Source organism: Porites lutea, chromosome 6, assembly GCF_958299795.1.
Source record: "Porites lutea chromosome 6, jaPorLute2.1, whole genome shotgun sequence".
NCBI classification, from domain to species: domain Eukaryota; kingdom Metazoa; phylum Cnidaria; class Anthozoa; order Scleractinia; family Poritidae; genus Porites; species Porites lutea.
Window position 1 is genome coordinate 18,044,580 of NC_133206.1, and position 9,562 is coordinate 18,054,141.

General features: G+C 37.6%; 1 long non-coding RNA gene across 1 annotated transcript; it reads left to right on the forward strand.

The window, feature by feature from the left end:
* Nucleotides 1-500: 500 nt before the first annotated feature.
* LOC140941093 (uncharacterized) lies at nt 501-8,104 on the forward strand. The gene is made up of 4 exons (XR_012166418.1): nt 501-659; nt 6,178-6,256; nt 6,620-6,677; nt 7,644-8,104. It is a non-coding gene; the product is annotated as an uncharacterized lncRNA (long non-coding RNA).
* Nucleotides 8,105-9,562: the final 1,458 nt, after the last annotated feature.

Genomic DNA, 9,562 nt, shown 5'->3' on the forward strand with positions numbered 1-9,562 from the left:
TTTCCAAAGTGTGTGCAATATTGAATATCGTCACCTGCCGAGTGTGCTCTTTACGTATTGAGCAGAGAACTGAACAGCTGCGGAAACTAACTGCATTTTGCCGGCTTTTTCGATATACACTGGCGGAGAATTTTCATTAACTTGCCGTTCTTAAAATGTCTCATAGCCATAATAATATGTCAGTGTTATATCTAAATTTCATAGTCAAGTCATTGCTGCCTGTTTGAGTTCAAACTTTTATATGAAATTGTCACTTTTCATATTGCGTTTCGGTACTGAATTTTTATAATTTTTTTCCCATCAACTCTCTTCTAAACATCGTTTAGCGATGGCAGAAGAATAGAAACAGGAAATACGGAAATTTATCAACTTGGGGCCTTTATTTGCCGTAGGATGGGTATAATGCAACTATTATACATGACTGACAGTTTCAACGGCGAACAAATAAGTGAGATAACACCCCCCCCAAGATCAATTGTACACTAATAAACTTATCGTTGTTTTCTAGTCCAATAGAAAACCTTTTCTTTCTACGACTGAGTTACGTTTTGTTTATATATGAGTTGATTCTCTTCACTTCACGAGAGCAACTGAGGCAGTAGCTGGGAAAGACATCGATTTGCTGGAATTAGAAGATACCACAAAAGGACCTGTGCCAGGTATATTAACGAAAGTAAGCATTGATTTGCCAGACCAAAGAATAACAATCCATTTGATCTCGATATAGTTCGATTTATCTGTAAGGTTATGTACCAAATTAATGTTTTGTGGTTAGGGTAACGTTATTGCGTCGTATTTTGTTTAAAGTGGAACTTAAGTTTTTCCTAACGATTCCAGCTTTTGATATTTTAACTTCAATATCGGTGACGCAGGGACAAGTTCCAAAAACTATTATTACATATTTATCAACAAATGGTTTACAGCAGGTGTCCATAAAAAACCTTGGAGAATAGGCAAAGCCTTTTCTTGCTAATAACACAACGGCAAAGTAAGAAAGAGGATCATTGGAAACATTTTTTGTCATAAAAATGTTGTTTCGTTTCTGTTACCCTGTCGTCTTGTATTTTATCTTAGCCTGTAAATGCTCAGCCAATCTTTCGAGAGCGAATAGCTTTTGAATAACATAAGCCATCTCTCTAGGAATGACTTACTCGTGTAAACATTGCTTGCGTGCATGTCAGTCTCTTTTGTTACCACAAAAAACGTCTGGTCAGCAATCGAAAATTTGCTTAGCAAAAGACGCAAGTCTTGTCAAAGTTCACCTTGTTTTGGGTGTCAATACTGGGCAAATACAGCTCTAGTATAATTGAGCGACCTCTTGCTAACACCGAATATCAAACCGAACAAAGTAACTCAAAACCGTGAAACAAAAGGAAACGAATATCTTAAACCAAATTCAAAAACTCAAGGCCAGTAAGGGATGAACTATGTTGATGGTAGAAAATTTTTGAATGAGAGCGATTCAAATGCATAGAAACTGCCAACTGCTTCATCCGGCAACTCAACCCATGCGATAAACATTCACCCTATATAAAAGATACGAACTGTTATTGGCAAAATCCATTTTGATCATCTACTGTCAAAGAGATGTTTATTTGCGAGCATACATATCAGTATTTGTCTTTCCTATTAGAAGTTAGATCTTGGAACGATAACGAAGTTAAAATGCGGATCTAATTCAGTTCCGATTTGCTTTTAAAAGTGTAAATTATTCAGAAATATATTCAAAAATAGCAGAAAGAAATGAAAGACTTTAGGAAAGAAAATTCTCTTTTTTATGTAAAAGGAAAATTCTTTTTCATTATGAACATTTTGTAGAAATGAAAAAGCGTATAGATTTGTCGAATGAAAGTTTAATTTTCTCTACAAAGTTACGATGGTTAAAACTTGGAACTTTTGAAATAATTTGCGAGAAAAATATTTAATGATACATACGTGTATAGGAAACCTCAAAAAAGGCATTAGAAAAGCTAAATTAAAAAAAAAAATTGAAAACTGCTAAAAATATGACATTTAATTGTGCTGACTAAGGTTCTGTTTTCTTCGACATAAACAGATGCTTTTTACATGGTCGGAATAATTAACTAAAAATAACATAGTTCAGCACAGCCTTTACAGTTTAACTAAGAAGAAGTTTAGTTTTCCTTTCCCAAACAGAAGAATATTTCAGATCATGTCAGTGTTCAAATTAAGAGATGTATCAAGTAGAAGAACGCCGTGTAATGGAATATTTCGGCGAACAGCAATAATATAGTGCCCTTAATATAGAAAGAAAATTACGTCTTATGCGGACAATGGCCGTGATTATATTCGCTTGAGCTTTATTCATCGAGGAATTATCGAACTTCAGTTCTTAATTAAGGAAATATGTGAGATTTGATGAAAATGATTCCCGAAAAGGAAAAGCAAGATCATAGGAATCAAATCGGTTCCCTGTTACATTTTTATAAATTATCATGCATTTTCAGTCGAAGTTTCAAAACCGAAATTCGTGTGAAATCATTCCTTCTTGTCACTGGCTCACCGAGTGTAATTAAAGCATTATTTTTCAATCAGCTTCTTTTCAAAAAAGACTAAATTTTGTCTACCGAATTTAATCAGTTGTTGGCAAATAGTCCAGGGAATCTACTTTTACCAAATTGTAAAATCCCTTTGAGCTTTTAAATGATTTAAAATTAAGTTTATGGTGAAAGCGGATGTTTTGGAACTATATCATTTTGAAAAGGCAGAGTAATTACTCGGTCTTCTTTGAACATATCGTTTGTTTCCCTTTCAGCTACAGGCAATCTATTAGCTCTACCTTTCGGCGTCACCAGATCTATTAAATCCTAATAGCGGCCGTTGAGGCTATTACACACATGCCATGTCTTGGTTGAATTGCACTGAAACCGTTCTTGAGTAAAGGAAGTTTATTAAATTTTAAATATCTTGTAGAGATAATCTGCTGCAGAGTTAGACTCACAGCCCGAAACAGAATCAAAATTACCTGCATTTTTCAAGTTTGCTTCAGTTAAGATGAAATCTAAATAATCCTAAGTACCATGAAAAGTCCCCTCAGTCATAGAAATTATCTTTAATATCGCTAAGTTATCATAAATATAAAGATAGAGACTGAAATAATTCAATTTCGAAGACAAATTTTGAAAAGACTTGAAACCCTCCCTGCAAAGAAACTCCTAATAAAAATAAAAAAACGCGCGTACATCTTGACAAAAAAAATCTTTCAGTCCCAACAGAACTTAACAGAACTTAAGAATCTCTTCAATGTCAGTTATCCTTCACTCATCAAATGACCAAATCTTGCAGATATTCTGCAATCCTGGCGTTAAACGTACGTTACTTTAAAATAGTAGTTAACCCCTTCCTCCACCCCGAGTAACGGTTCTTGCAGATATTGCACAGGTTGGGAACCGTGGTGAATCTTGGTAAGCTGCATTTCAAGTGTAAATTACCAATTACTAGCAAATGCATTAAAAAGGAAGCAAAATGGAGAAGGGAAATGTCTCAAACCTTTCCAACCAGGATAGTCCGAATTGTAGATGTACAGGCGATATCAAAAATAAAAAAAAAAACACGTTATTGCGATGTTTTAAACTAACAGACGGTAACGCCTAGGGAGTGCCTTTAAGAAACATTGATCGGCCATTCAAAGGATTAAACCTTATGTCTTCTTCTCGCTAAGGCAGGATAAATTATTCTCGGTTGGCTTTCAATGAACGATCATAAACACTAAGATCCTCTTTACTTGTGCTTCAACTTGTTGTGAAAGCACTCGTCCCTCAAACGCCGCCATGTGTTTGGTGTTGGTTTTCTTCCTTTTTACAAAAGTTAGTCCGGTTTCATCCACTCCTATATGAAAAAAGAGCACTTTCAGACTGGAGTCAGATCTGGAACCAAAAACACGTGAGAGGGGGAACTCCCAGCTTTTCTCTTAGTGTTAGCTAAGTAAGCAAAATCCTAATTCTCTCAGTGCAAGCGTTCACTTTTTCGAAACGGAACCTATACTTTTATAACGAGCGTAGTTGACCTACACTGGTTCTTAAGACTAAGGAAGTACCGATCAGGATGACTCCTGTAGACGCAGTTGTTTCCGCGTTTCCTTGATGCGTGGGCCAACTCAAGAGTCACGTATTCCATGAGTTTCATGGGAAAGCAAAACGCTTTTTTCAAGTTACAAATCTTTAAGGAGTTGAGAATCCCAGGGTGTTTCACATACTAACCAGTTGATCAGTAGTGTACAGAGAAACTCCTATATTTTACGAAAATCCTCTTTATAAGAACACTGGAAAATGGATACTTCCATGTGACTGAGCGAAATGCTTTCATCATACGAAGTTAATTAAAAAAGACCTCCTCTCAACAGTTCATTAACTCCGTTTGGTAGGACACTAAAAATGTTTTAGAATTTTTTCCTTTTTAAATTGTCGCGTTTGAAACACCGAGTTAACGTATGTAAATTTCGCTGATTGCACAATAGACTTGAACGAGGGCATTCTTCAGTACGTTTGTGCGTAAGTTACAGTTTAGACATTTTTGAATCATTATAAATTGTATAACGTGATGCTTCGTCAGTTCTTTGCATCGATACAACTTGTCTCCCTGGCTTTTACCGTGGAGCAACTCGGACACACGATAAGGGCACTTTGGCATCCGGCTTGATGTTCATGTTTCTTTGGTGTCTGCATTACAGCTGTAACCTGGTTCTTCTACAACTATTCTAGAGTATGACAGCTGAGCTCACGAGACGGCATAAGGTTTGCTTTAGCGTGCTTTCAACTATTGGGGTGACGAGGAAACCATTAAGTACCCAGCTACAAAAATTTAATTGAACCAGAAAAAGAATGCTCTAGCTAACACATGAACAAGTTTCAAAATTATTCAACAGCATGTGCTTTTGGTCCTACATATATTTTTCTAACAGGTAATTGAGAGATTTTAGAGAATAAAATAAAAAATCTAAATTTAGGCTTACCAAAGTGCTTTTTAATCAACAGGCGATTTCTGTGGCAAATTGGAGACTGTCTCTCCTGTTGATAAAAACAGTAAGAGCCATCATCATAATGAATTTTCAGTAGGCGTAGGGACACATTTGTCTCCCTGTAATCAAACTATCCATTATTGACTCTCAAAGTCTCTGATTTGCGAACTTCAAAGGCTTTCTAATTGACAACTTTTACCCTTTGTTTCGATTAACGAATTCGAAGTATATTATAGATCAGACAACTGTTGTTGAAAGGACTTCGAAAGGACTATTCACAAATAGATTTTACCTACTGAGAAGCCACCACGCCATCAGCGTTGCGTTTTATTCAAACAAAAGCCTGCTTCAGAAAATAGTTAGCCAAGCTTTCATTTAATTGCCATTACAAAGCTAAGAACAAATTCATCGGTCCACAGGAAAGTACTCCCATAGACTCAGATAAATAATTTTCATGCAGGTCCAAACTGAATGGACGTACACTGCACTGGTTTCAAAGTAAACTAGCATCACAGCCAGCGACCACAGAGTGAAATTAGGTTCGTGATACGGTAGACGTTTTTCTTATACCGGATGTTAACTTAATGCCTTTTCAGAGTGAAAGGCAATGATTGTTTAACTGTTACCGGAACGTATGGCGAGTTTCCGCAAATTGAAAATAATCCGTTCCTCGTTCCTGTATGCATCTCAAATACGTCATATCAATCCTCTTTCACTTCCTAGTGTCCTTTTCGGGGAAACTATTTCATGGGGTGTTTAGATCACATGTGAGGTGGTTCTTCAGCATATGCAACCACAAAACACTAAATATTCCGCTTTTTCAAACGTTTTGGCGTCACTAAGCCGCCCATTTCAGCTAATGACGTCATACGCACCGCGCAACAAAATTTTGCGAGGAAGAAGACATTCTCCTAGGCCTAAAAAGACGTGCAGCAGTAAGGACTGACCTTTCCACTCTTGCCCAGTACTTACGTGTTTTCAAAAATATCCCTCAGAATGGAGTTTTCTTTAAGTTTATAAATAGCTAATTCCTTGTAAAACAACTCTTACTCGTTTATAGGTCGGGTGAAAGGTTAGTCTTCAACCATTTTAGTGATGATTGATTGATAGCTGTTAAAAAGCTGAAGAGTAGGGGGTTAAATATATAAGTTACAACTTTTTAACGCTTACTCTGTTACTTTGCGCTCTGCTTTATACAGCGGGTTACTCAAAGATATAGCAGCCGCCTTGTAAGGTATTTCAGACGAGTGTTCAATCATAGGACGTGTTTATTCAAAGGTAACAACAGTCTGTAATGTGCAGTTTTTAGATCTCAGTATTCTTTTCTCATATTTGTGTTTGTTTTTGAATTTTTAACTCAATTTTTCTGCGACATTAAAATGTTCAAAAATTCTGCATAAATTGACAGGCTTCAAGCACATCAAATAATTAAGATCAACCAGCACTTTCAAAATCAAGAGCTTTTGGTTAGTAACCTGACATTTTTAGAGAATTTCAAATAGAGTTGATCGCATAGAATTTGTACTAATAAAGCACTTGCAAATTTCTCGTACCTATGGCATTTAAGATATGGGTAGAATTCCAGATCATAGCTCAATCAGTCTACACCTAATCAATGCTTCTTTTTACTCTTCTTTACAGACCTAAAGAATGATCAAATTTCTGGTGTTCGTGCTGCTACTGGTTTACATATATGAAGGTAAGGGCGCTTTTCACGATGATATGCGAGGTTAAGTATATTATTTTGGAAATTACAGACAGGAAATTAGGAAAATCGGGCCTATGCGTATTTGAGGAGCGCGCGCCGCTGAGAGACAAAGGGAGAAATCAATGTAAGCTGATACGAAACTAAATATAAGAATTAATCGTGAAATTGTTAAAATATTTCAAAATGCGCGTTGAAAGGAAAACCAGACGTTTTGTGGAGTGTCCTCAGTCTTCTTCCGTGGTTTAAAAGCTTTTTGGTTAAGTGATTTTAAACCAATAACAGGGAGAGAGTACTCTCTACACTTGAAACATCTGCTGGTTAGTCTTCGTATTTTGAAAAACGTTCACTTGACTTTCACCAGCTAGAGAAAGGACGGTTACCTAAGCCTTTCCTCCAAGTCCCCCTCACGTTCGTTCGTCCTCTTTCCAGGCTGGGATGAAATTTTGTTTCTTTCGATCAGGATAAGTGCTTATTTAAATTCTCGTTGTTGTTAAAGATGTTGTTAAATACTTTCTATAAGTATGTCCCTGAATGAGGCGGACGATATGGAAAGAAGACGGCAACAAGCTGTCAGTTTATACTGTAGACCAGCGTCTGAAAACTTACGGTTTTCTAGTAAACAGTGTTAACTGTTCATTGTCCTTTCTTCTTTTTATTTGTGTCAGTAAAGGGAAATACGTTGACAGAGATTATATTATATACTAGATTATATTCAAAGCTAAATCTGTTTCGCATGCTCTTTCATGTTGTGTAAGCCATTGTCGTAAGTTTATTCTTCAGAACTACATGCAACAATAATGAAAATTATAACTGGCATCGAAAATTGCGAGAACCCATACTACATCTTTCACGCCTTGTCAGTGTAGGTTTTGCCTTTACTTTCCATTTGCGTAAGTCCTCCTTTTTTACCTTTACATTACTACTATTTACAGTCCTGTGTTTCGCTTTCTTTTTCAGGAGAGACCCTAAGATGCAAATCTTGCTTTAGCCGTGAGAGTTTGAAAGACTGCGTTGAGACGGCAAAATCACGTCCATGCGCAAAAAACGAAGTCCTCTGTATGCTTCATCAAACCGTTACAACCAAAAGAGGCAGGTACTACTTCGAACATTGCGCTACCAAAACGTTCTATAAATTCCGGTGGGAGTCATGCAATAATCCTACGCGAGCCATCGTTAATGACCCAAGACTCGGTAATGTTACATGTAGCATTCATTGCACCGGTGGTGACTGTTCAGACGAAAACATGTCGCTTGTTTCGTTTTTGCGCCGTTAATGTTACAATCATCTGTTTGACAGAACTTACCTATTATTGTATCGAAGATGGCGAAATATTTATCAGCTTTTATCAGCTAACTTCAATTGTATAAACCAGCCGTTATTAGCCAGCAGAATAATAAAAGCCTCGCCTTCAAAGTGCTGTAAGACTGTTTCATTTTGAAAGGTGTAATGGTTCACCCCACATTCGAGTTTTCCATAATACACCTTGCTGCTCCCTTAAATCTTGAACAACCATTACAGAGTTGTCCCAAGCCCCTGTTTCGCAGCAAAGCCAATCACAAAGCCACTCGGGTATGAAAATGAATTTTTATTCTTATGCAAATGAACCTAGTTATCACAAAAAAGTGAGGGTTTTTAGACCTCGGAAATGACGTTATCCTGGCTATCACAGTCGTCCCCCAAAAAAGAAAAGATTTTACTTACGAATTAAGGGGGGAGGGGAGGGGAGAGGGAGTCGAGGTGGGTTGAGGAGGGCACAAGGTGTACTAAGACAGTGCGAATATAAACAAAAGCACCGAATCTAGGCTAGCAGTTACAACATACAGTGATTTGTATAAAACTTTCCACCCCAGCTTCCAGATCTCGTTTCGTTACTGCGTGTGCCCACAGGACCGGAATTGAAAGAATTATGACGTCAGGTTAAAATGGTAGAATGATTTCTGAATCTCAGCATTTCTCTATTTGCATTGTTGTAAGATGGAAAAAGAGTATGGGCTACCGTTTTGTTCCTGCGTGCAATCATGCACAGGAAAGTCGTGTTTTCCTGTAATATTTGCCAGACCACCGTTTGTTGAGATGCAGATACCATGGCAACAAGACGTAACGACTTCTCCTTTCTAGACAAAATAGCCTCGTTCCCAGGGCTCTCTCTCAAGGGAGGAAGAGAGAGAACCCTGGGAACGAGGTTGTACCCGAACTCATTCGCTGTTTGGAAACTCTTACCCACCCTTTATTATTAGATTCCGCAAAGGAGAAAGGCGAGACCATTAACGAGACCATTAAGTATCTTTCTACGCGCATGGCAACTGTTCTTAGGCTGCTATCCATCGTCGCTCCTGTGAGGCGGGACGGGGACCTCGGGAAAGATCCAATGTCGCCCGCCATCTATAACAACCACAGTCGGGATATTAGGTTGTCACTTGGCAACACATAGATTCCTTCTTTGGACTACCACCTCTTTAAGTCATTTCAGAGTATGGTTAAAGTAGAGAGGAGAAGTCGCTACCTCACGTTGTCATGGTAACAAAATTTCTGGATGACAAAAAGACCGAAAAGTCACTTATATAGGGAATTCGCAGTGTTTAAAACTTAACCAATCTTATTCAATTCCATCTTATTTGCGTAATGATGGCGAAATTGTCTGGGTTTGGATCAGAACAGACCGTAAGTTTTAAAAGAGAAAAAGACAAAAATTTTTGTGTTGTGTCTACCTGCTCCATAAAGCTCTGGTGGCGCGTAAAATTAGGAAGTTTCATGTCGCATGTCGTAAAGTGACTACTAAGAAATGTACAAAAAACGTTATGTATGTGCAAAGTTGTTGTTTTACTCATATAAACCTACCGTAAATCATCTATTAAGCCCCCCCGGGGAGCTTATT